Here is a 26,927-nt window from a genome sequence, read left to right as displayed (position 1 = left end):
AATGCGCTTATCAGTTATAATTCCACCAGCGGCACTAAAAACCCCTCTGATAAAACGCTAGCGGCAGGGCAGGCCAGGACCTCCAAGGCATAGAGAGCCAGTTCATTCCACGTGTCCAGCTTAGATACCCAAGAATTATAAGGCACAGAGGAATCACAGAGGACGTTGGTATTCCCTCAGCGTCTTCCCAAACTTTGCACTCCTTTTGAGAGTACTCTGTGTCTCAGGGCCTGTGCGATGGGAGGGGTTGAGAAAATTCTCCTAGAACTTTTACAGTGTTCCCATGCCTTTGCTGGATTGGAGTTGTGTCTCTCTTGCCTGTACTCCTTGGTTGTCCAACGAACTGTGACCTCTGCCGCCAGGGTTTTCAGATGGGAATTTTTTTAATAGTTCCACAACAAGGGCCTTCTGGTACTGCCCAATTTTTGTAGACCTATCCGCATCAGGAATAAGAGATAGAAAGGTCTCCTTGTAGCGTGGGTCTAGAAGTGTCACCAACCAGTAATGACTGTCACCCAAAATTTTGAGAACGCGAGGGTAATGGGAAATGCAGAGTAACATAAACTCAGCCATGCGTGCCAGACTGCTAACAGGCAAGACGTACGTGTCCTCACCAAGAGGACAACTGACCATGATCTCCTCCTCCTCCCTGTCCTCAGGCCATCCACGCTGAACAGACGGTATGACAATTGTGCAGTCTATAGCGCATGAAACTAGCTCCTGTTCTTCCTCCTCCTCATTATCTCCCAATCCACATTGGTATGAGATGAGGCTGGGCTGTGTGTAATCACCCTGTATGGTTTGTTGCTCAATCTCATCATGCTCCGCCTGCAATGCATCCTCTTTGAGTGTGAGCAGAGCATTTCAGAAAACAGAGAAGTGGGATGGTGATGTTTATTATGGCGTCATCACCGCTCACCATCTTGGTGGAGTCCTCAAAGTTTTGGAGGATGGTACATATGTCTGACATCCATGTCCACTCCTGAAGTCTTATGTGTGGAGTCTGAACTGAATACCGACGGCCTTGTTGATGCTGGTACTCAACAACTGCCATCTTCTGCTCACAAATCCTTCCCAACATCTGCAATGTAGAGTTCCAACATATGGGGACATCACACACCAGTCGGTGAGCCGGAACCTGTAAACTCTGCTGAAACATGGAAAGGGCGGCGGAAGCTATAGCTGACTTTCTAAAGTGGACACACAGGCATCGTACTTTTACAAGCAGATCCAGCAGCTCTGTGTAGCTTTTGAGAAACCGCTGAACCACGAGGTTAAGCACATGGGCCAGGCATGGTACATGTGTGAGCTTGCCTCACCTCAGAGCTGCCACCAAGTTCCGGCCATTGTCACACACAACTATGCCTGGCTATAGGTTCAGCGGTGTCAACCACAGATCTGCCTGCTCTTTCAGAGCTGTCCACAACTCTTCAGCATTGTGTGGTTTGTCACCTAAGCATATTAGTTTCAGCACAGCCTGTTGTCGCTTGGCTGATCCAGTGCTGCAGTGCTTCCAGCTTGTGACTGATGTAGTCATTTCGGAGATGGAGGTTGAGGAGGATGATGTGCAGGAGCTGTAGACTTTGGGGGCAACTCTGATTGACCTAGGGCCCACAATCCTCGGCGTCGGTAGGATGTGTTCCGTCCCAAGGTCCGACTGGGTCCCAGCTTCCACTATATTAACCCAGTGTGCCATCAGCAATATGTAACATACCTGCCCACAAGCACTTGTCTATGTGTCTGTGGTTAGGTGGACTTTCCCAGTAACTGCATTGTTGAGGGCATGGCTAATGTTGTGGGACACGTGCTTGTGTAATGCGAGGACGACACAACGGGAGAAATAGTGGCGGCTGGGGACCGAGTACCGAGGGACGGCCGCCGCCATCAGGTTGCGGAAAGCTTCCGTCTCCATGAGCCTAAAAGACAACATTTCAAGCTCAAAATGTCACGAAATGTGGAAATTTAGTAGTGTGGCCTGTGGGACGTTGGCTGTGTAACTGCTCTTGCATTCCAAGGACTGGGGTATGGACAACGGAATGCTGCGCTGGGACAAGGACCTGCTTGGTGATGGTGCTAGTTGAGAGTGTACAATGACAGGTGCAGGGCAGAAGGCATAGTCGCATGCACTATGGACAGGGGATTGGCTTGCACGCACAACAGCGGAAGAAGCAGTGGTGTCACCTGCAGACACTATTCCTGGACCCTGGAGTTTGGCTCACAAAGTTGGGTGCTTTGCTGCCATGTGCCTGATCATGCTGGTGGTGGTCAGGCTGCTAGTTTTGCTACCCCTGCTGATGCTGGCCTGGCAGGTGGTGCAAATGGCCTTTTTGGGGCTATCGGCAGAGTCTTTTAAAAACAACCCGACTCGTGAAGACCTAACAGTTGTACTGGCAACTTCCGTCGTGTTTTTGTTACGGGGAACGATTGCCCGCCTTCTGTCCGTGGCCACCACACTGCTTTTTCCTGCCTGTTGGGGTGCTCTGCCTCCCTCCACCTGTGTGCTGCTGTCCTTGCTCTGCATGTCCTCCTGCCAGGTTGGGTCAATTACTATATAATCCACCACCTTGTTTTCCACTTCTGCACCCTGGTCCTCCTCCTGACTTTCTGGCAATTGTGTCTAATCATCGTCCAACTCTTGTGACACTTTCCCACCATTGCCTTCGTATGACCGTGGCTGCTCAAATGTTTGGGCATTGCTACATGCGATCTCCTCTTGCCCCGCTTCAAGTGGACCAGACGAAAAGCCCGAATCTATAAATGGAAAAGTGAACAGCTCTTCGGAGTGTCCAAGTGTGGGATCAGTTGTCTCCGGCCACTCGGCATTGTGGGAGGAAGGAGGATGAGGGTGAGGAATATGCGGCCCAGACTCATGGCTACTGAGACTTGACCGTGTGGAAGACAGGTTGGTGGTGGTGGTGGCAAAGTGACTGGAAGCATTATCCTCTATCCAACCAACAACCTTTTGATACTGCTCTGGGTTCAATAGTGGTGTGCTGCGGTTCCCTAGTAATTGGGACAGGAAGGTCGGGCGAGAAGATGTGTGTGTTTGTTGTGGCACAATTTCAGCTTGCCAATGGCCTCAGACTCTGAATGCACCATTACCATCACGTCCAGTTCCCCGTCCCTTGCCACGTGCCTTGCCCATTTTAAAAGGAGGACAATATCTTCCACGCTCACTACAATTTTGGAGCGAACTTATATTTGATCCGTGTAATGAACAAACCACAGTTTTAAATAGCTGGCCTGTAGGTAACTATTTTTAACAGCGACCTCGTGTCAATAACTTCACTGACACACTGCAACAAAATTTCAATAGAGGCCAGAAATGGCAGAATTTTCAGCGCAATTATATGTGATCCGTGTGACGGACAAACCACAGTTTTAAATAGCTGGCCTGTAGGTAACTATTTTTAATAGTGACATCGTGTCAATAACTTCGCTGACACACTGCAACAAAATTTCAGTGGAGGCCAGAAATGGCAGAATTTTCAGCACAATTATATGTGATCCGTGTGACAGACAAACCACAGTTTTAAATAGCTGGATTTTTAGCGCTGTAATATGGAAAGGACCTGGCTGTATTCTGCAGTGCCAACAAGCAAATGGTGCAGAAAAACGGTGTTGTCTGGATTGCTTTTTAAGCAAATAATCAGAATTAAGATAAAAAAAAAATTATTCCTAGCCCCTGATACCTGTGGCTATTTCTACAAATATCTGTAAAAACACCAGCAGACAGAACTGGAATGGACACTCTTGCTATATGCACTGCAGTCTGCTACATACCCTGCCTGCCTGCTTTGCACTGATATCTCTGCAGCTGGATTAGTCCTCAGAAGGACTGTTAGTTGAGATGGATATGTACAGAATCAGAATACTTACACTAACTAAAAAACAACCAAATCTCTCCCTAGCTCAGTAGCACCTCTCCCTACACTGCCTGATTGCAGAGTAGACTGTGCCGAGCACAGCGGCACCAGGTCTGATATAGACCTGATGGCGCTGTACGGCCAGCCAATCACTGTAATGCTACAACCAACATGGCTTCGGCATTACAGTGTGTGACAGACAATCCCTGCATGTTGCAGGGAGCGGACCCGAGCATCCGCCCAAGCATCTCGGAAGTACTCGGCAAGCTCGGAGCATCTCAAGTACTGAGATGCTCGGGCGAGTACTGAGTACTTGCGATTATGCTCGCTCATCACTAATCTTCACCGAATACAAATTTTACCTGTTAATTGAGAATTTTGAGAATTAATGATCAGTGCAAGAGGATAAAGAAGTAAATTTCTCTAATAACATATATTACAAAGTTTCTTATTTTCATGTATACTATTGATTGATGCAATAAAAATTAAAACAACTTTTTTTTTTTGTAAATTCGTGGAGAATAAATTCTCTACGAATCCAGTTTTCCAGAAAACTCCGCAAACAGGAGAATTTAAATTTTGCCTGATCTGTTCATCTTCACACATTACCTTAACATAAACTGCTAAAATTGAGCGAAGTAAGTCAAGCATGTGCTGGCTGCAGTTGTGTTTGTAACAAAAAGAAAAATAAGTAGCAGCGAAATAAACTATATTTCAGTGGTTTAAAAGGTTCTTAGCCTCCAAAAATTTAAATTGGAAAGATGTTCAGTCCAACCTTACTTGAATTCCTGCCATGGATGATTCCCAGAGTGGTAGCCACAGATACACCCCAGAGTGTCGGCCACTCTTCAGAATACCTGCACGGGGAACTCCATTCCAAACAAAGATGCATGTTATAGTGGCAGTATCAATAGTCCTTATTCTAGTCACAGAGACCTCCTAATGCCAGCCACAGATGTTCCTATTTAAACAATAGCTATCCCCCAAAACCCAACTCATACTTGCCTACTGCACCAGACTGGACTATTTTCACCAATAATATGTTCAATTACTGTAGTGCATCCAATAACAGTTTATTGACAATTCATTGTGTCTCATTGATTAGTTTTCCTTTGCTGAACATTAATGTTACATTTTTCAAGTGCATCTATTGCTATTGTATGTACATACATCTGGCATTGTTTTTCTGTACTTCATCCAAAGTACAGAGCCATTTCCTTCATGACTTTCATTTTTCTGTCCCTAAAATAGAACGGAAAAATGGAACTCCAAATGATTGTGTGAGCCTAGCCATCAACAGTTTATTGTATTATGTACTATATCACAATGCATTGCTATGCTTACATTGTAAATAATTATGCAATGTTGCATGATTAGAGATGAGCAAAATGATTTGTATTAAATCAAATTAGTCACAAGTTTCTAGAAAAATCTGGATTTGTAACGCAACTGCCATTTTGCTGGATTATTTTTAGTGTTGGGAATGGGTTAAAAATACAGTACAGACTAAAAGTTTGGACACATCTTCTCATTTAAAGATTTTTCTGTATTTTCATGACTTTGAAAATTGTACATTCACACTGAAGGCATCAAAACTATGAATTAACACATGTGGAATTATATAGTTAACAAAAAAGTGTGAAACAACTGAAAATATGTCATATTCTAGGCTCTTCAAAGTAGCCACCTTTTGCTTTGATGACTGCTTTGCACACTCTTGGCATTCTCTTGATGAGCTTCAAGAGGTAGTCACCGGAAATGTTTTTCACTTCACAGGTGTGCCCTCTCAGTTTTAATAAGTGGGATTTCTTGCCTTTTAAATGGGGTTGGGACCATCAGTTGTGTTGTGCAGAAGTCAGGTGGATACACAGCTGATAGTCCTACTGAACAGACTGTTAGAATTTGTATTATGGCAAGAAAAAAAGCAGCTAAGTAAAGAAAAATGAGTGGCCATCATTACTTTAAGAAATGAAGGTCAGTCAGTCCGAAAAATTGGGCAAACTTTGAATGTGTCCCCAAGTGCAGTTGCAAAAACCATCAAGCACTACAAAGAAACTGGCTCACATGAGGACCGCCCCAGGAAAGGAAGACCAAGAGTCACCTCTGCTTCTGAGGATAAGTTTATCCGAGTCACCAGCCTCAATAATCGCAGGTTAACAGCAGCTCAGATTAGAGACCAGGTCAATGCCACAAAGAGTTCTAGCAGCAGACACATCTCTACAACAACTGTTAAGAGGAGACTTTGTGCAGCAGGCCTTCATGGTAAAATAGCTGCTAGGAATCCACTGCTAAGGACAGGCAACAAGCAGAAGAGACTTGTTTGGGCTAAAGAACACAAGGAATGGACATTAGACCAGTGGAAATCTGTGCTTTGGTCTGATGAGTCCAAATTTGACATCTTTGGTTCCAACCACCGTGTCTTTGTGCGACGCAGAAAATGTGAACGGATGGACTCTACATGCCTGGTTCCCACCGTGAAGCATGGAGGAGGAGTTGTGATGGTGTGGGGGTGCTTTGCTGGTGACACTGTTGGGGATTTATTCAAAATTGAAAGCATACTGAACCAGCATGGCTACCACAGCATCTTGCAGCGGCATGCTATTCCATCCGGTTTGCGTTTAGTTGGACCATCATTTATTTTTCAACAGGACAATGACCCCAAAAACACCTCCAGGCTGTATAAGGGCTATTTGACCAAGAACGAGAGTGATGGGGTGCTACGCCAGATGACCTGGCCTCCACAGTCACCAGACCTGAACCCAATCGAGATGGTTTGGGGTGAGCTGGACCGCAGAGTGAAGGCAAAAGGGCGAACAAGTGCTAAGCATCTCTAGGAACTCCTTCAAGATTGTTGGAAGACCATTTCCGGTGACTACCTCTTGAAGCTCATCAAGAGAATGCCAAGAGTGTGCAAAGCAGTCATCAAAGCAAAAGGTGGCTACTTTGAAGAACCTAGAATATAAGACATATTTTCAGTTGTTTCACACTTTTTTGTTAAGTATATAATTCCACATGTGTTAATTCATAGTTTTGATGCCTTCAGTGTGAATGTACAATTTTCATAGTCAAGAAAATACAGAAAAATCTTTAAATGAGAAGGTGTGTCCAAACTTTTGGTCTGTACTGTATATATACGGTAAATATTCACTTGTCCTTAGTCTATCTCTCACCTGTGCTACCATCGCAACTCCCTGCCCAATCCTATGCTCAATTAGGATCAATCTTCAGACCAGATCTTCCAGTATTTGCTAGGTCTCACTTGGTGAAGTGGTGTGTGAAATGCGTCAATGGACCCTACATGGCATAGTAAGGCCTAGTGAGGCTAGACTGAAGATCAGAAGCAAGCGGACCATGGGGCAGGGAGTTGCTGGTATAGGCCAGTTGAGAGGAGGCTCTATGACAGGTGAGTAAGTGGAGATACCTTAGAGCATAATAAATGTCTTTTTGGGGAAGATTTGACTCAGCTGAATTTTATTCAGACAGTAGATAGATAGAATATTTTTGCTGAAACAAATTTTGAGAGATTCAATTATCATTACATATCATGTTTCATTTATTTATTGGATGGCTATATGAATGGAAAAGAACAATCACAGTATATACTGAATGTCAAGAGGGAAACCCTTTAATTCAATCCTAGAAGAAATATATATTTAGATTTGCTTTTACATAGGACACAGTTAAAGTGCAATCTTCAGAACTGTAATTGGATCTTTTTCAGGCTAGTATTACATAGCAGTGCAGCAGCTGTAAGCCTGGAGCTGTGGATTTGTTGTGGGAACAGCAAACAGAGTTAACGTGAGCAAAGTAATGGATTAGGATTGTACTATGTCCTAAGGGGCAAATTTATAGGGCATAAGACAGTAATGCCACATGCCTTAAAACCTCATTCAGACATCAATATTTTTCACGTCCAGAAAAAAAAATGTTACCGGTGTCATCTGTATTTTGTATCCGAGTATCAACAGTGTTTGATTAGTATGTCATCAGTGTTTTTCACCTATGATTAAATAAATAAATAAATTACAAGGCTTCTCCTATCCTTTACAATGCTAAAACGGATGTCATTTATGTGCTGTATATGTTTTTCACAGATCCATAGACTTGTATTGGTACTTTTCATCCGTGCTGTTGGAAAAAAACAAACATGTATGTGTTTTGAAAGGACACGTCTGTCTTTTGCATAAATAAATGATCTGTGAAAAAACAAAGATGTGAACAGATGTATAGACTGTAGTGGATATGTGTTGCATCTTTGGAAAACACAGATTGAACATGTACGTGCAACATGAATGAGGCCTAAAAGTGACTTTTTAAACTAACATTATGGAAGTGTCCATTTAAACTGTTAACCCAGTTAACATGAGCCTCCGGTCTTAACCTGGCTATGTGATTATATACAGTAAATGTGCTCTACAACATACGTGCAAATGCCAGCATGGTTTCACTTGTGGCTGGATCTACAGTCTTACTGCATAGAATGATAGGCAAAATTATTTCAACAGTATGGGTGTAATGTCTGGGTTACAGTATGACATTTTTTGTACACCTTTATAGTACTGTTTAGTAGAGATGAGTGAAAAAATTAGAGTGGAATTGAATTCAACTCAACTTTTACAGAACTCCGCATTAACCAAAATGTGGATTTTTTTGCAATTCGCTTCCACACAGTTTCAGAAATATGGAGACCGCTGGCCAGCATTTTTCTCAACCATTAAAGGCCATCAAAATATTCAAAAACACTAAAAAAAATAATTATACTCACCTATTTGGCTCTTGCGCTCCTCAACGCCATCAATCCATCTCCCAACCATCTCTCTCTTCTATAAAGTGTGTGATGTCATAGTCAGCTGGATTCTCTGTCTTCTCTCCAACAAGTATATTTTCCAAACAATTGCAAGCTTTGCAGTATTGAGATTCTCGCAAATTTATTCTCCATGAATCAAATTTTTGTGAAAAATGTGATGAAGTCAGAGAATTCGAATTTCAAAAGATCCGCTCATCTCTAGTACTGTTGTAACACAGGTACTTTAGATGCAGTAACACAGAAACACAGAGCAGCCAGTACAGGGTTAATAAACAAGGGGGATTTACTGTAACAGGGTCAATCTCCACACAGGGAGTAACAGGGGAAATATGGGGAAATATGGGGACAACAAGGGGAGTAGCAGGTAACAGACTATAAACGACAATTCACAGTTTGGCTAGATGTAGCAGAGTCGACACGGTTGTAATCGGCAGTTTTACACTTAGCTGACTCTTGCTCCTCACAAGGCAGTTGCCGGCTGATGCCGGTGTTGTTTTATTCTGGCTTCCCCGCCTAAACAATGCTCCATCTTCTGGCGGCAGCGGGCGGTCTCCGGTTTGACCCGCTGAGCCCCTAGTCCATAACACTGCACCTCACTTGCTCGGCTCCACGTCTTCTGGCGGCAGCAGGCGGTCTGCGGTTTGACCCGCTGAGCCCCTAGTCCATAACACTGCACCTCACTTGCTCAGCTCCACGGACCCTGCGTCTCTTCTCCCTCTAGTCGGGCTTGACCCCCACTGTCAACTGCCTGCTTTCCCGCGCAAAAACTCCTTTTACTCCCTCTTCCTAGACACGTTTCCTGCTCCTCGGTCACCTGACCCCCGAGCTCTGGCTCTGGACACGCCCCCAGCTTCCCGGTCACCTGACTCCTGTGCTCGCAGTCCGTCTTCCCCCAGCAACCAGAGGCACGGCCCCGGAAGTTCCGGATCCTTTGTTCTGAAAGTACTTACACCCCGGTCTTCCCCTTTACACTGTTACTGGCAGATGCCTTTATAGGTACTGCTGTATATAATAGTGTTATTTTATCACTGGTTTACAGAGGCGTAGCTAGGGATTCAGTTCAGAGGAGACAAAACATCTGAGCGGGCCCCTAACCAGGTAACCTTGATTACAACTATGGTGGTGCATCCAAATTGTGGGTATAGAAGAACTTCGGCAGTTGACCATGCTGTTGCTGAAAAAAATCTCTACACAGAGACAGACACTGATATTACCGGAATTCAGTGTCCGTATAGTGTTTGATACCAGTCTTTCAGAACATGTATGAGATCACAGTGCAGTTATAGATGGTAACTTACAGCTGACGTTCTTTCTGACGGAGTCATTCACTTTTCCCATCTTTTCCATTTTTCCCAAACCACCATGAAAACTTTTTAAGCCAACACTTGTCTGCAGAGATTACAACACATTTCATCCACCATCCCCATCTATCCTCAACCTGCAGAAACGCCTCATACCTCAATATTGCCAATACGTCAATACTGAGCCGCTTCTACCATATGTGTCCCTGACTCCCTATTACTGCACCTGCTATTTGGCACAATAACAGTGCTTCCACATTTTATAAAGACACCCACAGATGTCCCTACAATGTATGAGGGGCCTGCCCACAATATGAGACTGTACACTATAATTGGGCCCTTCACAGTATTCCCCATACTGTATGAGGGCCCCATACATTAGTCCCCACACAGTATGATTGCCCCCATGGTAGGCCACAAACTGTATAATATCACACACAGTAGCTTCCACGCTGTATACTGGTCCCCCCATTAGCCCCCAAACAGTATAATGGCCCTCGCATTAGCCACCACACTGTATAATGGCCCCTGCATTAGCCCACCAAAATTTAGGATAAACCCCACTAATAATTTAAAGACACATAGAGCTGGGCTACAGTAATGAGTACGACATGTTCCCATTGGAAAAGAGAGGGTCTGATATTCAGTTATTGGGTATTCAGTGAGTCCAACGGCTCTCAAAATTTAGAAAAAAAAACACTAACAATTTAAAGACACAAAGAGGTGGGCCTCAGTAACGACATATTCCCATTAGAAAGGAGAGGGTCTCCCATACAGTTTGGAAAAACCCTACTAACAATTTAAAGACACATAGAGCTGGGCCACAGTAACGACATGTTCCTATTATAAAAGAGAGCGTCTGCTATACAGTTATAGGGTATGCAGTGAGTCCAATGGCTGCCAAAATTTAGGAAAAACCCAAATAACAATTTAAAGACACATAGAGCTGGGGCTGGGCCACAGTAAGACATGTTCCCATTAGAAAAGAGAGGGTCTGCTATACAGTTATAGGGTATGCAGTGAGTCCAACGGCTGCCAAAATTTAGAAAAAAAAACACTAACAATTTAAAGACACAAAGAGGTGGGCCTCAGTAACGACATATTCCCATTAGAAAGGAGAGGGTCTCCCATACAGTTTGCCTATGCAGTGACTGCAATGGCTGTAAAAAATTTGGAGGAACTCCAATGCCCCTTGAAGGAGACATAGAGATCGGAGGGCTTCCTGAAAACAATGTTCCCGTTATTAGGAAGTGGGTCTCCCATACTGTTTGCCTATGCAGTGAAGCAACGGCTGGCAAAAATTTGGAGGAACTCCAATGCCCCTTGCAAGAGACGTGGAAGTCGGAGGGCCTCCTGAAAACAATGTTGCCATTATTAGGAAGTGGGTCTTTCATACTGTTTACCTATGTAGTAGAAGCCACGACTGCTAAAAATTTGGAGGAATTACAATGTCCATTGCAAGAGACGTAGATATTTTGATATGGTACATATGGTGGTGATATGGTAGTGGAGGATGAGGATGCGGGGATGGAAAAAGACAAGAACAAATAGACAAAATCTGGAAGCATATACCCATGTCTGGGTGTGAAGACAGAGGTGCATGGGAAAAGAGTTAGATCTCCCAAAAAAAGACACTGTATTTCAGTTTATTTTACACTGCTATCATTCGATGGTGTTGAGAAGTCTGGCCCAATCCAGCCCTTGTTCATTTTATAAGAGTCAGCCTGTCAGCATTTTCAGTTGACAGGCGGATGCGCCTATCGGTTATATTTCAACCAGTAGCAATAAAAACCCGCTCTGACAAAATGCTAGCGGCAGGGCAGGCCAGGACCTTCAAGGCGTAGAGAGCCAGTTCATGTCATGTGTCCAGCTTGGATACACAATAATTATAAAGGCACAAAGGAATAATTGACGACCTTGGTATGGTCGGCAAGGTACTCCCTCACAATCTTCTTAAACTTTTCCCTCCTTGGGAGATTACCCCGCGCCTCAGGGCCTGTGCGATGGGAGGGTCTGAGAAAACTGAGAGAGCTTCAGAAGACAGAGAAGTGGGGTGGTGACGCTAATTATGGCATCATCGCCGCTCACCATCTTGGTGGAGTCCTCAAAGATTTGGAGGATGGTACATATGTCTGACATCCATGTCCACTCCTGAGGTCTTATGTGTGGAGTCTGAACTGAATACCAACGGCCTTGTTGATGCTGGTAGTCAAAAACTGTCCTCTTCTGCTCACAAATCCTTCCCAACATGTGCATTATAGAGTTCCAATGCGTGGGGACATCGCAGATCAGTCAGTGATCTGAAAGCTGCAAACGCTGCTGAAGCATGGCAAGGGCGACGGAAGTTGTAACTGACTTTTAAAATGGACACACAGGCGGCGTACTTTGACAAGCAGATCTGGCAGATCCAGATAGATTTTGACAAACCACTGAACCACGAGGTTAAGCACATGGGCCAGGCATGGTATGTGTGTGAGCTTGCCTCGCCTCAGAGCCGCCACCAGGTTCTGGCCATTGTCACATATGACCATGCCTGGCTGTAGGGTTATCAGTGTCAGCCACAGATCTGCCTGCTCTTTCAGAGCTGTCCACAACTCTTCAGCTTTGTGCGGTTTGTCACCTAAACATATTAGCTTCAGCACAGCCTGTTGCTGCTTGGCCGAGGCAATGCTGCAGTGGTAGAAAGCAGGAGCTTGCGACTGATGTGGTCATTTCGGAGATGGAGGCTGAAGAGTAGGAGGTGCAGGAGCTCTAGAATGTTGGGGCAACCCTGATTGTCCCAGGGCCCGCAATCCTCGGCGTCGGGAGGAAGTGTTCTGTCCCAAGGTCTGACTGGGTCCCCGTTTCCACTACATTTACCCAGTATGCCATCAGCGAGATGTACTGTGTGTGTGGTTAGGTGGACTTTCCCAGTAACTTCGTTGTTGAGGGCACGTCTAATGTTGTAAGACACATGCTTGTGTAATGCGGGGAAGGAGAAATAGTGGCGGCTGAGGACCGAGAACCGAGGGACGGCCGCCGCCATCAGGTTGAGGAAAGTGTCCGTCTCCACAAGCCTAAAAGGCAACATTTCGAGCGCAAGCATTTGCGAAATGTGTGAATTTAGTAGTGTGGCTTGTGGGGCATTGGCTACGTATTTGCGCTTGCATTTCAAGGACTGGGGTAGGGACAATCGAACGCTGCGCTGGGACAAGGACGTGGACGTGCTTTCTGATGGTGCTAATTGAGAGTGTTCAACAACACGTGCAAGGCAGGAGGCATCTTCACATGCGCCATGGACAGGGGATTGGTGTGCACGCACAACTGCGGAATAAGCAGTGGTGTCACCAGCAGACACTGTTTCTGAACCCTGGGGTTCGGCCCTCTTAGTCGGGTGCTTTTCTGCCATGTGCCTGATCATGCTGGTGGTGGTCAGGCTGCTAGTTTTGCTACCCCTGCTGACAGGGCCGGCTCCAGGTTTTTCTGGGCCCCGGGCGAAAGAGTCTCAGTGGGCCCCTTTAACACATACCACGATTCATGATGCAGAGATACAGCGGAGAAATATATATATAGTACAATGCAAAGATTTCACTTCTTACATTACATGAGTGATATCTATTGTAAATTCCACAATAGCTCAGAAACCGGTGAATCGCTCCACACAGAATACTGGCCCCCATACAAGGCTCCATACGGAATACTGGCCCCCATATAACGCTTCATACAGGATACTGGAACCCATATAACGCTCCACACAGAATACTGGCCCCCATATAACGCTCCACACAGAATACTGGCCCCCATATAAGGCTCCATACGGAATACTGGCCCCCATATAAGGCTCCATACGGAATACTGGCCCCCATATAACGCTTCATACAGGATACTGGCCCCCATATAAAGCTCCACACAGAATACTGGCCCCCATATAACGCTCCATACAGGATACTGGCCCCCATATAACGCTCCACACAGAATACTGGCCCCCATATAAGGCTCCATACGGAATACTGGCCCCCATATAATGCTTCATACGGAATACTGGCCCCCATATAAGGCTCCATACGGAATACTGGCCTCCATATGAGGCTCCATATGGAATACTGGCCCCCATATAAGGCTCCATACAGAATACCGGCCCCCATATAACGCTCCATTCAGGATACTGGTCCCCTTATAAAGCTCCATACAGGATACTGGCCCCCATATAATGCTCCATACAGGATACTGGTCCCCTAATAAAACCCCATACAGGATACTGGCCCCCATATAACGCTCCATACAGGATACCGGTCCCCTATATAACGCTCCATACAGGATACCGGTCCCCTTATAACGCTCCATACAGGATACCGGTCCCCTTATAACTCTCCATACAGGATACTGGCGCCCATATAATGCTGCATGCAGGCTGTTACCCCCCACATAATGCCCCATACAGGCCCCCCCCGTTTAAAGCTCCATGCAGGCTGTTACCCCCCACATAATGCCCCATACAGGCCCCCCCCCTTTTAATGCTCCATGCAGGCTGTTCCCCCACACATAATGCCCCATACAGGCTGCCCCCCCTTATAATGCTCCATGCAGGCTGCCCCCCCCCTTTATAATGCCCAATGCAGGATGTCCCCCACCCTTTATAATGCCCCATGCAGGATGCCCCCCCCTTCTCTTTATAATGCCCCATGCAGGCTGTCCCCCCCCTCTATATAATGCTCCATGCAGGATGTCCCCCCCCTTTATAATGCCCCATGCAGGATGCCCCTCCCCTTCTCTTTATAAAGCCCCATGCAGGCTGTCCCCCCCCCTCTATATAATGCCCCATGCAGGATGTCGTCCCCCCTTTATAATGCCCCATGCAGGATGCCCCCCCCTTCTCTTTATAATGCCCCATGCAGGCTGTCCCCCCCCTCTTTATAATGCCCCATGCAGGATGTCCCCCCCCTTCTCTTTATAATGCCCCATGCAGGCTGCCCCCCCCCCCTCTATATAGTGCCCCATGCAGGATGTCCCCCCCTCTATATAATGCCCCATGCAGGATGCCCCCCCCTTCTCTTTATAATGCCCCATGCAGGCTGTCCCCCCCCTCTATATAATGCCCCATGCAGGATGCCCCCCCCTCTTTATAATGCCCCATGCCTCCATACATTAAAAAAAAAATCAAATACTCACCTCCCTCCTCCTCACCTGCTACCTGCTGCCCGCCGCTCGGCTCCGAACTCCAGCGTTGTCGGTGTCTTCCCGCTCAGCGCTCCCTGTGACGACTCAGGGGAAGGCGCGGTGTAAAGACGTCACCGCGCCCTCTGACCTGAGACGTCACAGGGAGCGCAGAGCAGGAAGACAGCGGATCTGCGGAGGCACGGGGAGAGGTAAGTATCGGGCTGCCGGGGCCCTGAGCAAGCGGGGGGAAGGGCAGGCGCTGACACCGCTCTCCTCCGCCCATAGCCCAGCGGGGTGCGCGACCGCCAGTGGGCCCCTCTGCCTGCTCAGGGCCCCGGCATTTGCCCGGGTGCGCCGGGTGCTGACGCCGGCCCTGCCTGCTGATGCTGGCCTGGCAGGTGATGCAAATGGGCTTTCTGGGGTTATCTGCAGAGTCTTTAAAAAACAACCAGAGTCGGGAAGACCTAACAGTTGTACTGGCAACTTCCGTCGTGTTGGCAATACGAAAAACGCTTTCCCACCTTGTGTCTGCAGCCACCACACTGCTTCTTCCTGCCTGTTGTGGTGCTATGCCTCCCTCCCCCTGTGTGCTGCTGTCCTTGCTCTGTATGTCCCCCTGCCAGGTTGGGTCAGTTACAATATCATCCACCACCTCGTCTTCCACTTCCGCACTCTGGTCCTCCTCCTGACTTTCTGGAAATTGTGTCTCATCATCATCATGATCCACCTCTTGCAACAGTAATTGCACTTTCCCACCATCGTCTTCATGCGACCGTGGCTGCTTCAATACTTGGACATCACTACACGCGTTCTCCAATGACTCACTTGAAGTTGGCCGAGTGAGAGGCCCAAATCTACAAATGGAAAACTGAACAGCTCTTCTGAGTGTCCAAGTGTGGGATCAGTTGTATCCGGGCACTCGGCATGGTGGAAGGAAGGAGGATCAGGGTGAGGAATGTCCGGTCCAGACTCACGGCTACTGAGACTTGACCATGTGGAAGACAAGGTGGTGGTGGTGGTGGTGGCAAAGTGACTGGAAGCATTATCCGCTATCCAACCAACAACCTTTTGACACTGCTCTGGGTTCAATAGTGGTATACAGTGGTCCCCTAGTAAGTGGGACAGGAAGGTCGAGCGACAAGATGTGTGTGTTTGTTGTGGCACAATTTCAGCTTGCCCACGGTAACATCCTCAGCCTCTGCATGCATTATCACGTCCACTTCCCCTTCCCTTGCTACACACCTTGCCCATTTTTAATGGAGGACAATTGTAGCGTCAGCGTCTCTGCCTCCTGCCGGCCAGAGACGCCGATCCCCTCACCGCCGCGGTCCCCGGTCCAGCGTCCTCCAGCTCCCCTGCTGCTGCCCTGCGTGCGCGCACCTCGCGCAGTTTCCCGGGAACTGTTCTTAGGGCGCGGGCGCGCACTCCCTCCCTCTTAAAGGGGCCGCATGCGCCGTCCTAAAGAGTCCCCGGACAATGGCAGGAGGACTACTCCTATTTAAGGCACCTCCTCCAAAATAGAGGTGCCTGTGCAAGATTGTTGTTTGTGTGCTAACACTCTCCTCAGTCCTCAGATCCCTATGCCCACCAGTCTGTCTATCAGCCTTGCCCGCCAGCCCGTCTATCAGCCGTGCTCGCCAGCCTGTCTATCTGCCGTGCCCGCCAGCCTGTATATCAGCCGTGCCCGCCTGCCTGCCTACCTGTATCACCTGTCTGTCTTCCGGCCATGCTCATCTGCTGTACCTGTCAGCTTCAGCCATCTGACCCGTGGGAGTCGCTTGCTCTCACACAAGGTCGGTCCCAGAGTGGCACCTGGTTCACCTTCCCGGTCACTCCTTGGTTCACGGAGTCGACTAAGCCGCCGTGTGGCCAGGATCTGTCCGGGTAGGCACTTAGTCATGCCCCTCTGGTCCCTCCTTGTTTCACAGCACAGAGGTTCCACCACCCGGACCCATAACAACAATATTTTCAACGTTCACGAAAAATGGCTGATTTTGGAACCCAGTTATATGTGATACATCTGACAGAGAACCACAGTTTGAAATAGCAAGTCTGTAATTTACTAATACTATTCTTCACAGACACCTAGTGTAAATAGCTTGACCGACACACTGCAATGAAATGAAAATGGAAGAAATGTCTGGTCTGATTTTGGAACAGTCTTATAGGTGATATGTCTGACAGAGAACCATGGTTTTAAATAGCAGGCCTGTAATTCACTAATACTATTCTTCACAGACACCTACTGTGAATATCTTGACCAACACACTGGATTGAAAATGAAAGAAATGTCTGATTTTGGAACAGTGTTATAGGTGATATGTCTGACAGAGAACCACGGTTTTAAATAGCAGGCCTGTAATTTACTAATACTATTCTTCACAGACACCTAGTGTGAATAACTTGACCATCACACTGCAACAGAATGGAAAAGGAGGCCAATATTTTCCACGTTCAGTTCAAATTTCTGTATTTTTATAGCTGAAATATGGAACATATCTGGCTTCATTCTGCAGTGAGAACAAGCATATGGAGCAGAAAAATGGTCTATTCTGGATTGCTTTTTAAGCAAATAACCAGGATTAAGATAAAAAAATAATTGGCCCTGGCCCCTGATATCTGCGGCCATGTCTACAAATATCTGTAATTATTACAGCAGAAGCAGACAGGACGTCTAATGGACCCTCTTGTGCTGTATCATACACTGCAGTCTGCCACATACACCGCCTGCCTAACTCCTGCCTAGCACTGATTATATGCAGCTGGATTAGTCCTCAGAAGGGAGAGGTGCTGCTGGGTCAGGGAGAGATTTGCTTGTTTATAGTTATAATAGGTATTCCACGACATATGTATATATCCAACTGAACTAACAGTCCTTCAGAGGACTAATCCAGGTGCATATTTTCAGTGGTGAAGGTGATAGCAGGAGTTAGGCAGGCAGGCAGTGTATGTGGCAAACTACAGTGCATGATACAGCACAAGAGGGTCCATTGAACGTCCTATTAGTATAGGTATTCCACAACATATATACAGTACAGACCAAAAGTTTGGACACACCTTCTCATTTAAAGATTTTTCTGTATTTTCATGACTTTGAAAATTGTTCATTCACACTGAAGGCATCAAAACTTTGAATTAACACATGTGGAATTATATAGTTAACAAAAAAGTGTGAAACAACTGAAAATATGTCTTATATTGTAGCTTCTTCAAAGTAGCCACCTTTTGCTTTGATGACTGCTTTGCACACTTTTGGCATTCTCTTGATGAGCTTCAAGAGGTAGTCACCGGAAATGGTTTTCACTTGACAGGTTTAATAAGTGGGATTTCTTGCTTTATAAATGGAGTTGGGACCATCAGTTGTGTTGTGCAGAAGTCTGGTGGATACACAGCTGATAGTCCTACTGAATAGACTGTTAGAATTTATATTATGGCAAGAAAAAAGCAGCTAAGTAAAGAAAAACGAGTGTCCATCATTACGTTAAGAAATGAAGGTCAGTCAGTGCGAAAAATTGGGAAAACTTTGAAAGTGTCCCCAAGTGCAGTTGCAAAAACCATCAAGCGCTACAAAGAAACTACCTCACATGAGGACTGCCCCAGGAAAGGAAGACCAAGAGTCACCTCTGCTTCTGAGGATAAGTTTATCTGAGTCACCAGCCTCAGAAATCGCAGGTTAACAGCAGCTCAGATTAGAGACCAGGTCAATGCCACACAGAGTTCTAGCAGCAGACACATCTCTTCAACAACTGGCAAGAGGAGACTTTGTGCAGCAGGCCTTCATGGTAAAATAGCTGCTAGGAAACCACTGCTAAGGACAGGCAACAAGCAGAAGAGACTTTCTTGGGCTAAAGAACACAAGGAATGGACATTAGACCAGTGGAAATCTGTGCTTTGGTCTGATGAGTCCAAATTTGACTTCTTTGGTTCCAACCACGGTGTCTTTGTGTGACGCAGAAAATGTGAACGGATGGACTCTACATGCCTGGTTCCCACCGTGAAGCATGGAGGAGGAGGTGTGATGGTGTGGGGGTGCTTTGCTGGTAATACTGTTGGGGATTTATTCAAAATTGAAGGCATACTGAACCAGCATGGCTACCTCAGCATCTTGCAGCAGCATGCTATTCCATCCAGTTTGCGTTTAGTTGGACCATCATTTATTTTTCAACAGGACAATGACCCCAAACACACCTCCAGGCTGTGTAAGGGCTATTTGACCAAGAAGGAGAGTTATGGGGTGCTACGCCAGATGACCTGGCCTCCACAGTCACCAGACCTGAACCCAATCGAGATGGTTTGAGATGAGCTGGACCGCAGAGTGAAGGCAAAAAGGCCAACAAGTGCTAAGCATCTCTGGGAACTCCTTCAAGATTGTTGGAAGACCATTTTTCTGGTGACTACCTCTTGAATATCATCAAGAGAATGCCAAGAGTGTGCAAAGCAGCCATCAAAGCAAAAGATGGCTACTTTGAAGAAGCTAGAATATAAGACATTTTCAGTTGTTTCACACTTTTTTGTTAACTATATAATTCCACATGCATTAATTCATAGTTTTGAAGCCTTCAGTGTGAATGTACAATTTCCACAGTCATGAAAATATAGAAAAATCTTTAAATGAGAAGGTGTGTCCAATCTTTTGGTCTGTACTGAATATATGTTGTGGAATACCTATACTAACAGGACGTTCAATGGACCCTCTTGTGCTGTATCATGTACTGCAGTTTGCCACATACACTGCCTGCCTGCCTAACTCCTGCTATCACCTTCACCGCTGAAAATATGCACCTGGATTAGTCCTCAGAAGGACTGTTAGTTCAGTTGGATATATACATATGTTGTGGAATACCTATAATAACTATAAACAAGCAAATCTTTCCCTGACGCAGCAGCACATCTCCCTACTCTGCCTGATTCCGGAGTAGGCTGTGTTGAGCATAGCAAAGCCAGTTCTTATATAGACCTGATGATGCTGTGCGGCCAGCCAATCACTGTAATGCCCACAGCCAACATGGCTATGGCATTACAGTGCACTGCAGGCAATCTTTGCATGTTCATTGGCTCTCTAAAGAGCGCCAAACAGGCATGGAGGGGACATGATTTTCCGCCCGAGCAACCTGGAAATACTCTCAGAGTGCCGAGCTTGTCAAGCACAATGATGCTTGAGTGAGTACCGAGCAGTGGCGAGCACGTTCGCTCAGCACTAATTAAAAGCCGTTGCTTGGTTTCTAAGGTCTAGCAATCTGGAACAGCTGAGTTTCTTCTAGAACTTTTAGATTTCATACTTAAACACAACTGCTTCATTTTCAACAATCAACTTTATTTGCAGTTGCAGGGGACGGCGATGGGGGCCACCAGCACCTCATCATATGCAAACTTGTTCCTTGTTACGTGGGAATGTGAAATTTTCCAGACTAATCTAATTAATGATACTGACAAAATGCATAACTGGATTTGCTGTATTAAAGATATTTGTTTTGTGATTCAGGGAACACCAGAATAACTCAATAAAATGATATCCAAACTGAATGAAAATTACCTTAATATTAAATTAACTTTTTCCTATGGCCAAAAATTTAGTTTTCTGGACATTGATGTGCAGGTGACACCGCAAGGTGACATTGTGACTTAAGTTTATTGAAAACCCAAGTCCAACGATTTCAATCAAATTAGATTAATTACACCTATCAATAATCAGTGGGACAAACTAACAGAAATCATTAATAAACATTGGAGTGTTCTGAAAATCTACCCTGTTTTAAAACAAACTCTTCCTACTAGGTCGCTCATCACAGCCAAAAGATCCAAAAATCTGCTAGATTTTTTAGTCAGAAGTCATCATTCACCTCAGCTTAAGAACTCGGTTACATCTGGTAATACCATTCAAGGCTTCCTCCCTTGTGGACTATGCAAAGCCTGCAGAAATCTTTCCAAATGCAAGGAATTCACCAATATGGATGGAACCCGTATATTAAAGATTGGACACCGACTGACATGTACATCAAAAGGTGTCATATACTATGTTGAATGCTCTTGTAAAAAGATTTACAAAAGTATGACCACAAAAGAATTGAAACTAAGGGTCAGAGAACAAGTACGTGACATTGACAAGGCTAAGACCGCCAAAGATGATGAACATCTGAAAACCCTTCCTAAACATTTTAAGCGATTACACAACTCAGACTCAAGTAAGCTTATCATTAGACCTATAGACCGTGGGACAGAGAGGTGGGGATTGCTTTAAAACATTGGGCAAAATTGAGAGCTGCTGGATCTATAAGCTAAATACTATAGCTCCTGGGGATCTCAATGAAAATGTTGTGTTTGGTTCTTTTTTGTACATCAGGTACTCTTTTAAATTGTTTTAGAGGAAGTTTTTTTTTAATTTATTTCTTCCAATTGTATGTCTTAATTGTTTTTGTGTGCTTATACTGTGTATTTTTTTGTTCTTTTTTAACTAGGCTTTTACTTACCTGTTCAGTGTGTTTTGGTTAATGGTGGTCACGTATGGTCCTCACTGTCTGTGAATGGGACTTTATAGATCCATCTTGAAATAAAAGAAAGAAAAATTTCTGAGAAAAAAGTGTAATTTTTTTTATTTTTCTTTATTTTTTTTCTATTATTTTTTTTTTTTATTCTTTATTATTATTTTTTATTTTTTAATTTTCCTTTCTTCTTGACCTGTATGGCATTAATATCTAAATATTCTTATATCATATCAAAAGTCTTACAAGTTACAAGTCTTAAAGCAATACCAACAGGTGTTTCTATATAAAACCTTTATAAAGGCCTTGGAAATACAACACATGGATTACGCCAGGCTACTTACAAAGCCTGATGTGGAGCACTATAAAATCAAACGGAATGGGGCTTGGGCGTAACACAGGTATACTTAAGCCCTTAGTATTATACTTTGGCTTACAATTCTCCAAAGTTGTATCAGATCTGAAAATAGTATTTTAAAATAATATAAGCCTATGGCAAAAATATTTGACAGTCATGATTTAGAAAAGAGAATTTTAGTTGGTTAAAATATAGGTAGAGCCTCTTCTTGGTAGCAACTTGTCCACTCTTGCATTTCTAAGTGGTACAGATTGGGGTAACTCCAGTATCACTTTGTGACATTATCCGCTAAAAGTTTAAATGACAATATGAATAGCAAAAATAGGGCCATAAAATAATAATGGCATCATTAACTAAACAACCATATATTTCCATGAAATATGAGTGTTAGAAAATGGCGTAATATACTACAAAACTATTTATACCCATGAAATATGGCGTTAAAAACTAAAGGCATCATTTAAAACACAACCATCTATACCTATGAATTATAACATAAACAATAAAGTTGTCGTTTACAACACAACAATCTATATCCATGAAATATGGCTTAAAAAAGGGCGTCGTTTACTATACAACCATCTTTATCCATGAAATACTATTAAAAAAAAAGGCGTAATTTACTACACACCTGTCCATATCCATGAAATATGGCATAAAAAAAAGTAAAGGTGTGATTTTCTACACTAACCGTCTATATCCGTGAAATATGGTGTACTTTATTAAAGGCAAACAAAAAGATGTACTTACATGTCAAATTATTCTCAGCAGGTGTACCGCTAGCATATAGAGGGTAAATATTTTGGCATTTCTCCTTCCAGGGTTTTTTTTTATATGGGGGTCTATGATTACTTTGTAAATGATTCCTAAATAACTTATATCATATAGGTGTACTGTATGGTATTGTTTTTTTTATTTCCTCTCCAATTAACTGGGTAAGTTTTGTCCGAAATACAGACTAAACTAGCACATTCAGCAATTCTTTTCAACACAGACCGACATTCTGGTTTTTAAAAAAATGCTTATGTGTTCTGCAACTTTGGTTAACTTTGGTCTTTGTGCCGTCCATGTGCGGTTCGTTTTCCACATGGACACCACAATCAGAAAAAAAAAACGCTTATGTGAACTTAGCTTAAGACTTTTACTTTTTCTCGAGGGCATTCTGTGTTAATTAATATTAATATATATTTTTTATCCTTATTTTTCATAGATCTGCAGAACATATTCTTTATTAAAAAATATATTCTACAAGCATATTAATAATTATATTTCTTGATAAAATCATACATGGAGCATAATATGTCCAGTAATTCAATAGCAGTAAAAAAATATATAAGCACACGGTTTTACAATCCAATAAACTGAGCAGGAGGTGTTAAAATGAGATAAGCACAATATGAAGGGACTATTATTTTTAATTAATTTTCATACGGGAACATTGGAGCTCAAAAGTCCTTGTCATATCGATAATTTTGATTTTAAGACAAGGAAGTACATTATGAACAATTCTGTGACCAACAAAGTGCCATTGCTGATGCAAATACTTTCGTCTTGAAGCCACAACAGACGGTATGATTACACGAGTGAGTGAGAGAAAGGAGTTCAGTAATTACTATATGATCTACGCAGATACTAAGGAAGTTGTTGTAGGTGTGAGGTCTGTGTATACGCTCACAAAGTTCCACTAATTTGATAGAAACTTTTGCAATGCGTCATGAATGTTCCTTGACTGTTCAGAAAATGTTCTATGATGACAATCACGGATAATACTTAGGATTACAGTAAATATATAGGGAAGTAATAATTATAATGATGTTTATATTTTTGCTACAAAATAAGGGATTGTAATAAGTTATAAAAACACAGCTACTTTCTTAGAAAAATAGGGCAACTCCTTTTCTCAAGAGGTTTATAACTCTATACACAGAGCAGTGACTGAGCCCACATCGCCTCCTGTCCTGAGACTGAAACCGGAATGCTGCCGGTAGTGTAAAGTTCATTTTCTCCTGGAGTATTCGGCTAAGTGCAAGCGCCATACAGGTTAATAATGCTGTTAACCTGCAGATTACCTCCATATCTGCAGGTTTTCTGGTGACAGATGCCCTTTAACCCCTTCACCACCTTGGATTTTTCCATTTTTGCATTTTCATTTTTTGCTCCCCTTTTTCTCAAAGCCATAACTTTTGCACTTTCCTGTCAATATGGCCATCTGAGGGCTTGTTTTTTGCAGGACGAGTTGTATTTTTTGAATGACAACATTGATTTTAGCATACAGTGTACTGGAAATGGGAAAAAAATTCCAAGTGCGGTGAAATTGCAAAAAAAGTGCAATTCCACAAATATTTTTTTTATTATTTAAGTAATGAAAAAAAATCCAAAGTTTGTAAAAAAAAAAAAAGAAAAAAAAAGAAAAATGGTGCCATTTTCCGAGACATTTTTATTGATGCTATTTTGGTGTAGATACGATGTTTTGATCGCCCGTTATTGCATTTTAATGCAATGTTGCGCTGACCAAAAAAATGTAAATTTTGCCATTTTTTATTTTGAATGTGGCAAAGGGGGGGTGATTTGAAACTTTTTTAAAAAAACAAAAAAAGCAACTACTTTTTTTCTACTTTTTACCTGCTTCGATAGTCTCCATAGGAGACTAGAACCTGCAATGTTCCGATCGCTTCTGTTACACATAGCAGGGCGGTGCTTATAGCAGTTAGGCAATGACAACCACAGGGATCTTCTGCAGACCCTGGGTTGTAATGCCAACCCATCGGTGCCCCACAATCATATGACAGGGGAAGCCGATGGGCGTAGCTAGTGACACGCTTCTGGTGCGGCCTTGTTAAATGCCGCTGTCGGAGTTTGACAGTGGCATTTAACATGTTAACAGCCAGGGTGCATCGGGGTTCCATGCATGACTGTTAGGGGCACATAACAGCTGATCAGATCATCTGTTATGTGCCAGAAAAGATTCGGGCTCATCGCCGGAGCCCGTATCAAACAGGGGGGGTGAACTTAGATATACCTATACGCCCAAGGTCTTAAAGGGGTTAAACAGGTGTTGTGTTATCACACAACACCAGCAGGTGAGCGCAACCACAACCTCAGTACTATAGTGTTCTTTTTAAATGTTACTGCCGTATTGGGTGTGCTTTTGCCCCTCTCTTGAGTTAATCAGTCATTGTCACATGTAAAGTATATATTGTAATGCATCTCTGTATAATCATCACGTTTCTTAGCGATGTGCTATTCTTAAATTTATGTCCCAATTCATAAATGTGTTTTCAACAGGTTTGTGGAGTAAAACACTTTGATAAGTTCCAAAACCTTCGTGCAACTCGAAGTTTCAAAAAAATGTTGTGACTTTTGCCTTTTTCATTTAAATCCTAACTAGATCCACTAATGTAGGTGGAGCATGTGTGGGACAAAACTCACCTAGCAAATATTCAAAAGTTATGCTACTTTAGCAGCATTACTTACACGACACAAACTCCAGTGAGTAACATTTCTGTCAAGGAGCATGCAGACTCACACCAGTGATAAGATAAGCCTAATTTATTAAGTGGCATGCACACAATGAATTAGATTTATCTTACTCCTGCTCACCCATAATAAAGACAGTATTAGTATATCTGTCACTTGCATTGCATCTGTAAAACATAATTCAAATCCCTATCCAACAATGCAGAATGTTTATTCCAAAATAGCTAAATACCTGCATCTTCCCATATCAGTTGCTCCAGAGAGTAATTGATGAAACCAGATCTGGGTGGGAAGAGAAAAATTAAATAAAACGCATCTTGAAATTGGCAGGAAATGGTGTAAAAATAAACTGCTTAAATAACTATATAATTCTTTTTGCTTCCTTTTCTTGTAGTGAATTTCCCAATATACAGAGTTTACTTCTGGTTATTATTTGGAATGTCAAAACAGAACAAACTACTAACACAAGCCTATCAGCAATGTTTTTTTACACACAAAAATAGCTACATACCAGAAAACAAAATTGCATTATATTATGTAGGTTTTTTCTACCTATATCAGTACAAAACCCAGCAACTTATTTCTATTAAAAGCAGTAGCTGACCAGATCTTATGTTAAAGTGTGACGACCATCTATCAATATAACAAGACAACAGTCATAGTTACATAAGTAAAGTATCTATAACACCTTTTTAAGATGCCTCCATGGGCAGGGTGTCTGGTAGTTCTCTCCTCAATATGGCGCAGTGCCTCCACCCGAATTTTGGTAGGAGCTGAAGGGGAATGCAGGAGGGTCTTCTGCCCCCAGGCATGGACTCAGGAAACTCTTGTCCACGCTACACACACACTCACAAGAGATGATTGCCACAACTTAACAGGTTTATTTATAAGAGAGTCAACATTGAAACAAGCAGGGAAAATAATAAGGAACGGTAAAACAAATGATATTACACAATCGAAGATACAGGTGGAGGATGTGCATTATAGCAGGCCTGGATGTTGTTATAGTGTGGTGCATTTTGTTGGGGGGGGCAAGACAGTACAGCTATCACACCATAAACTTCCCAATTCTACTTATGCTGCTGGACTACAATTAAGAAAGACACTTTCACTTTAAGGGATAGCAGGCACACTCCTTCTAGCTAATAACATTGAAATCACAAATGGCTGCAGCAATACAAGTAATAGTCCACTGTTTTGGGCCTAGTTGCTGTGGATGTTGGCACGCTTTCAGGAACCACTGGTGCACTTAATAATACAATGAGAATAAAATCCCCTTCATTGCTGATCCTATTATAAACGTGAGTGGAACCAGAAGTCCTAGAATTACTCCCTTAACAAGTTGTTCTAGTATAACTTCCTCAACAGTAGAACCTCAAGTCCTTGCAGTAGCTACTCACTCCTTGATATAACAGGTCTGGGGTCACACAAGGATCCAGCTTGGGGCTGCAGAGTCTACGTGTTTGAGGACATGAGGAATGGATGGCAGGATCCTCCTCTGAG

The 26,927-nt window shown here is 43.7% G+C and overlaps 1 long non-coding RNA gene across 1 annotated transcript in view; it reads right to left on the bottom strand.

Moving 5' to 3' along the window:
* Nucleotides 1–25,763, bottom strand: part of LOC141164999 (uncharacterized) — a 106,036-nt gene extending 80,273 nt beyond the window's left edge. The window contains exons 1-2 of the long non-coding RNA XR_012251022.1: nt 25,657–25,763; nt 21,578–21,651 (exon numbers count right to left, since the gene is read on the bottom strand). This is a non-coding gene — a long non-coding RNA (uncharacterized lncRNA). The remainder of the gene's footprint in view (nt 1–21,577; nt 21,652–25,656) is intronic.
* Between the last annotated feature and the right edge of the window lie 1,164 nt (nt 25,764–26,927).

Source organism: Phyllobates terribilis, unplaced genomic scaffold (assembly GCF_046119375.1).
Source record: "Phyllobates terribilis strain yellow unplaced genomic scaffold, ASM4611937v1 Scaffold_11__3_contigs__length_659146591, whole genome shotgun sequence".
Classification (NCBI taxonomy): Eukaryota; Metazoa; Chordata; class Amphibia; order Anura; family Dendrobatidae; genus Phyllobates; species Phyllobates terribilis.
The sequence above is the reverse complement of the archived record's forward strand: the minus strand, read 5'-3'. Positions and strand labels throughout refer to the sequence as shown.